Here is a 6276-nt window from a genome sequence, read left to right as displayed (position 1 = left end):
TTTATTGTCAATCAAAGTTTTACAAGCTGTGTCGACAAAAATACAATAAAGACAGCCTGTTTAGTGAGGCTTAGCGACAGGTTTTTATTTTCTTCTTCTTTCTTACTATGGGCATATCTGATAGGGTGGCCATGGCCACTGCAATTGTTTTATACTGGTTACTCTGGTTTACACTTTTTTTTTTACACTTTTTTTTTTTTTTTTCATGACAGAAGCTGGTCCATCTGGCGTGAACTACAAGTAAGAGAACAGTGTTTTTCATGTCGGATACGTGTGATAGTGATTATCCTTTATTACAACTAGACCTGTGTGTGCCCGTCGGCTACCGGCCTACTTGAGAAAGATGCAACCTGGGAACCGAATAATACCCGTTGTCAAGTGGACTGGTTAAGTAGGCTAATCAATTGTCAGGTGTGGGGTTGCCATGGCAATCAATTGACTGAGGCAGAGGCTCGAAATTGAACAGGTGAGGGGATTCCAAGGGGCCAGTGAGGCGCTCCAACGTTGAAGCGCTGGGCCCTAGTGGTAAAAGGAAGGACTGCAGGCGGACCCGTGGATTCATGACGAGGAAACCCCGTGCAGCTGGGCTTTAACATTGAGCGCTCGGTTGCACTTCCGCCTCTTAACGGCACCCGTCCTAGACCTGAACCGGCTTCCATCTTGAAACGAACGAGAGAAAACAAGAACTGTCGCAAAACGGTCATCCGATCTCCATGGAGTCCCATAATGGCCGCGAGTATTATCTCCGAAACTAATCCTCTGATTTGGTGAGATGAGAAGAAGTATGCTCTTAGGATGGCACTAAAAGGCTGGCGCATCGCTCCTTTAGCATATTGTCGTCTTGCATGCTAGTTTGACACCCGATTTTTGCGACGGACAGGATGCGCTCTTACTTCCGGGGTTTTAAAATGGCCGACGAGGGACCCACGAATTGTAGTCATTTTGTAGTTTTTGCCTGGCGGTCTACTACGGTAAGGTGCCCGAACACATGCCGGCAGGAAATGTGTGTTAAATCCTTCCAACAGGGTGAAGGGACAATAATAAAAAAAAGTGGCTTCAAGTGCCATAACCATAACAAAGTGGTCATTTGTTTGTGTCAGAGAGGTGATCGATCTCAGCGGCCACGAGGAGGAGGAGGAGGAGAGCGAGGACGTCTTGTGTCATGTGAGCGACTCCCCCATCCGAGCCTTCACCTCCGTCTCGGAGGCCTCAGACTGCCTGGTGGACTTCAAGAAGCAGCTCAACCCCAGATCACCGCCCCGCAGGGAGCCGGGTAAGCGGGGGCGAGGCAGAGGACGAGGAGGAGGAGGACGACGACGAGGAGGAGGGCGCGGCGCAAGTCGAGGAAGAGCAGTGAAGAGGAAGTACACCCGGTGACAGTGTTTTTAAACCCATTTAGACCTGACGCTAGATTCTACAAAAGTCTTCTAAATCCTAAACCGTTTTCTGAAAAACCTCATGTTTCTATGTCAGTGGTGCTCAACCTTTTTCATCTCGAGGACCCCCAGAATGATCTGTATTTGGCTGCGGACCACCCATCTGAAAATACTTCCCCCCCCCCCCCCCAGAAGCAATGATTTTAGTTAAAAAAACTTTCGCTCTGAAATAATATATATTAAATGATTTGTGCCACATTTTCATAGCGCGGCCGCGCTATGAAATCTTGTATTCCCAATCCATACAATTCTGTGTATTTAGGTACATTGACGCCCTACTTTGTCCTACAAGAGTGTCACATGAAAATAGCCGATCTACACGCTGAGATTATTCTATTTTACAAACATTTTGAACATTTTAAGTGTTAATGTCAAGCTTGTGGGTTTTATAAATGCAAGTTTATTACTAAATAATTACATGATGCGGTCCACTTTTTTCCATTTACTTCTCAGTTTTGGACATAAATGTTTCTTCCCGACAGTGACACTTATGTTAAAGTGAAGATGAACTTTGGCCGCGAATCCGCGATACGTACAGTAAAAGTCCAAATATTGTCGATCATCTTTTCCCATTCGTTCTTTGATGATGGAACCGTGACTAAGAATGACATTCCCCTCAAGTCAGTTTATATTTAAGATCCTTACTATAATCTTTTAAAGTTGACACGTGATTGTTACGCGCAGACAATGGTAACGTCATTTTCTAAACAAGGTAATGTGTTTTAGTAAAATCAACTTGTATGAATGAGACGTCTATATTATGAATGGTTGGATGTGAAATATTCCTCCTTGCACTTTTGGGTCGTTCATTCATCACGCTCCCAGCGTGTAAAAAAGACCTCTTACTTTTGATCTACAACCTCGCAATGCGTTGCATCACAACATGTGAGCTTGTAGATTGGCTGAGAATGTCTGGAATTTGATTCACAAGGATCACAAGAGCCCGCTTCTTAAAAGTTTGCATTTCAGGTCTTGTGGGAACGGTTGTCTTACATGGGGACACTACTAACGACGTCTACTATCGATGTCCCGGTAGTGTTGAATACAAGCCTTGCAGAAGTTGAGACTGGCTCAGTGTTCACATCTAGACATTAATATCACACAGAGAAACTGCTATTGTTTTATATCTAGTGTGTGACACGATGCACAACCAAGTATAAACCAGGCGGCATTGTATGCATAGCAAAGTATGTCTGGTTACAAGTGTGGTGCAAAAGTAAAAAATAAACTGTTGAAAAACAGACCTAGTCTTTACTTTGGGGAAGATGACATTGCTATAGAAACGGAGGAGATCCGAGCACTCCGAAAATTAGCAAGAAAGTAAAATTAAGCTTTTAATGCAGCATAAGTTACTTGATATATTATATTTGGTATATTTTACTGCTTTCATCTCCTGTGAGTGCCTGGCTGGTACTATTACATTATTAAATACAATGTCCAGTTACTCACAGAGCACAGTGGCAACAGGATAAAGATGATTGACAATATTTGGACAAAAAGGTTTTTTTTACCAAATTTCAACATGCCTTTTTATAATGTATTTCATTGCAGTACGATGGGATACCCAAATGTTTTTGCTCACTAGGCCCCACATTTTTGCACTTAACATTTTGTGACCCACCAGTATGTTTTTGACACATTTTAACTAGGCTTGTGACCAAACGGGCAGCCTGTCTCTACATGGACATGTGGACCCTAAACCTGGTCCTCTGGGATCTCGGTACTGATTTCTGTCCTTCCCAAGACCACTAGAACTGCTGGTATTTTCAGCACTCAAAGCTAGACTCGAAACTCATTAGACGGCACTACGAGATTAATGATATTAATGTCCTTTTTATTAACCTGTTGCGTCAGAAACGGAAAAGAAAGCTCAGCCTGTGTCAGCCAGGTTTTACAAACCTGTGGTTCTGGAAAAAGTCTGACCTGTCCTGTCAATGACTGTGCTGCGGTCCCCCCATTTTTCTGTTTATGAGCCGAGGGACAATGTTTCCGCTTTTCTTAAGGATGCGAAAACCAGCAGCTCTGCAGGTAGATGTCCTGGGAGGACGGGGAAAACCAGCACAAGCTAGAATATTATTGTGTGTTTGATCAAACCAGTACTGGGTGCAGTCCTCCTGGTAGCAGGACCTGGTTTGGATAACATTGCCCTTGCTCTTAGGACAAGGGTTGGACTTCTGTGTGGCAGTACAAACGCACACAAAAAAGGAATTTCATATTGTGGGTTTTTTTGGATGACATTGAAATCGCATTTGGGAAGAGCAGGTCACAAGTGGTCAAGCTCATTGGATGTTAGGAGTGGTGTAAATGTCGCCATGTAATTCTGAAAAACAAACGTTATTCTGTTTGATGTATCTGCTTTTGTTTTCTTCTGACTACCTCCCTCACCAGGGATGGCTACTTTTGCATTTTGTTAATTTTCATAAAGGAAAGTCCACATTTTATTTTGTTTTATTGAGACGGATGATATTAGTGACTCTAGCCGGAGTGCTCCTATTTAATCTCTCCTGTCTCTCACCTGCACTGTCTCCCTCTCAGCGGTCCTATACTGTCTCCTACACTGTCTTCCTCTCAGCTGTCCTGTCTCCTACACTGTCTTCCTCTCAGCTGTCCTGTCTCCTACACTGTCTTCGTCTCAGCTGTCCTGTCTCCTACACTGTCTTCCTCTCAGCTGTCCTGTCTCCTACACTGTCTTCCTCTCAGCTGTCCTGTCTCCTACACTGTCCCTCTCAGCTGTCCTACTGTCTCCTATACTGTCTCTCTCTGAGCCTTTCTACTGTCTCTCCTACACTGTCTCCCTCTCAGCTGTCCTACTGTCTCTCCTACACTGTTTTCCTCTCAGCTGTCCTGTCTCCTACACTGTCTCCCTCTCAGCTCTCCTACACTGTCTACCTCTCAGCTGTCCTACTGTCTCTCCTACACACTGTCTCCCTCTCAGCTGTCCTGTCTCTCTTACACTGTCTCTCCGAGCCTTTCTACTGTCTGTCCTGAGTTAATGTCCCACTGAGTGCTGGAATACTCCAGTACCGGTATTGTCTTGGCCTGCATCTTTTTGTTGAATATAATTTCCTCACTTGTCGAGTCGGGCACTTGTATTTGCCTTTCCATAATTTATTAAACATAGTCTGTATCTCATGAACCTGTCAAAAGATGACAGTTACACAGATAACTGGCATTTTTACGTGTACACGTTTTTTATACAGTACCTTTTTGATATGAGATTGAGTTCAAGTTGATAGATTTGTGTTTACAAAATAAATAAATTTCTGCATTAAATAATAGATATATTTCTCCACTTCTTTCAGCATCCCAAGCTGCTTCTTTAGATTGGACAAGTAAGAGCTGCATGTTTGCTTGTTCTCTATAGAGCGTTGCAGTCCCGCCCCCTTTCATGAAGAAGAAAAAGTTCAAAATAGCATATTGCGTTAGAACCACTCAGAGCCATGGAACCACTGAACTACAAGATGACTTATAAGGGTTCTCAGTTCATGTTGGGCAACTTGGGCTGCTCTGAAGAACACGCCCAAGTATTTTTGCCCAATTAAAAGTGACACTATAGCTCTTTCCTTTTTTATGTTGCAACGCAGCAGCACTTTCAGTAAGCTGCAGCTCCACCTTTACCTGTTGCAATAGAAATGACTAGGATCCATACCTGTTACTTTGACAAGTAAAACCATATTAGATATGCATTTAGGCCTAAGTGCTGTCTCTTTTGCCTTCCCCGCAAACAATTTTAACACCTGCTGGCTGCTTCAAAAGAACAAACTGTTCGATTTAATGTTTTCACTAGCATAATAAAGTTTGGTTTGGACTCAACTGGACTATACTGCACAAACACCTGTTTGACTTAGCCCACGACTCTCGTCTAAATCTTGGGCTATATGTTTGACTTTGTTTATGGTTGTTTATGGACGGTTTTTTGGCTTATCAAATTGTTTTGTTTGTTTAATTGCTTTGCTAAAGAAACAATAGGCTACAAACATTACTACTTATAGTGTCTAATTCACACCATGAACAATAAAAACTCAAAAAGCCACTAAAGACACCTCACACCGGGCAGCGAATCTTACGCAGTGGTATAGGGAATGAGGCCATTGTCCAGTCAGGCAGCAACATTTGATGGTGTTTTATTTCGGCCTCTCCAGACAGACATACAACAAAAGATGTCAAAATTGCTAGGCTCTCCCTGTCCTGCTGGTAAAAAACCATGAACCTTCCCGGTGCTCACTGACACCTGTGTGTGCTCACTTAATTAAGTAGACTCGTCTCAGCTGTGCCCCCAGAATTGCCCATCACCTTCAAACTAAAAGCATTAGCTGTAACAGCAATAATGGCTGTAAACAAACTAATTAAACAACGCAAACTAAATAATAAATGCATTAGATAATTATATAGAAAATATACTGAAATACTAAATAGCTCCCACACTACTACTTCTCTGCACTGCACTGCAGTGCGTAATTGCGCACAGCTGCAGAGGTGGTGGTGTTACCGTGTTTCGTATTAAAGGCTGAGAACGCGTCAAATCAACGGCCACAGGCAGTATAGTAGGCTAGAGACACAGAGACAGCCAGTGTCGAGTAACATCCGAATAATTTGGCAATGAACAGCAGCACACATCCTCCTCCTGTGTTCAGTAATGTGGGTGTTGGCACCGTCCGTCCCGAAACTCTGCCATTGTTACCCTGCCACTTAGGCTACAGTATTTTAAGGAAGTTCAGTCAGTCAAGAATAAGATCGATCTCGCCCTCAAGACGTGAACGGTGAAACATTAAGGTAGGTTTTTAACACCTGTTGTGTAAATGCGGGGCTTTAATTTGTCCTCACGTTATTGTAGCATGTT

At 43.2% G+C, this 6276-nt stretch overlaps 1 protein-coding gene across 1 annotated transcript in view; it reads left to right on the top strand.

Annotated features, from left to right (window-relative positions):
- Positions 1 to 5993: 5993 nt before the first annotated feature.
- Positions 5994 to 6276, top strand: part of LOC308326856 (hexokinase-4-like) — a 31725-nt gene continuing 31442 nt past the window's right edge. Inside the window, exon 1 of the mRNA XM_080779903.1 lies at positions 5994 to 6209. The gene's annotated coding sequence lies outside the window, so the exon portion shown is untranslated. The remainder of the gene's footprint in view (positions 6210 to 6276) is intronic.

Source organism: Protomyctophum bolini (assembly GCF_963924005.1).
Source record: "Protomyctophum bolini genome assembly, chromosome: 13".
In the NCBI taxonomy this organism is placed as follows: domain Eukaryota; kingdom Metazoa; phylum Chordata; class Actinopteri; order Myctophiformes; family Myctophidae; genus Protomyctophum; species Protomyctophum bolini.
This window is presented reverse-complemented; position numbering and strand designations above follow the sequence as displayed.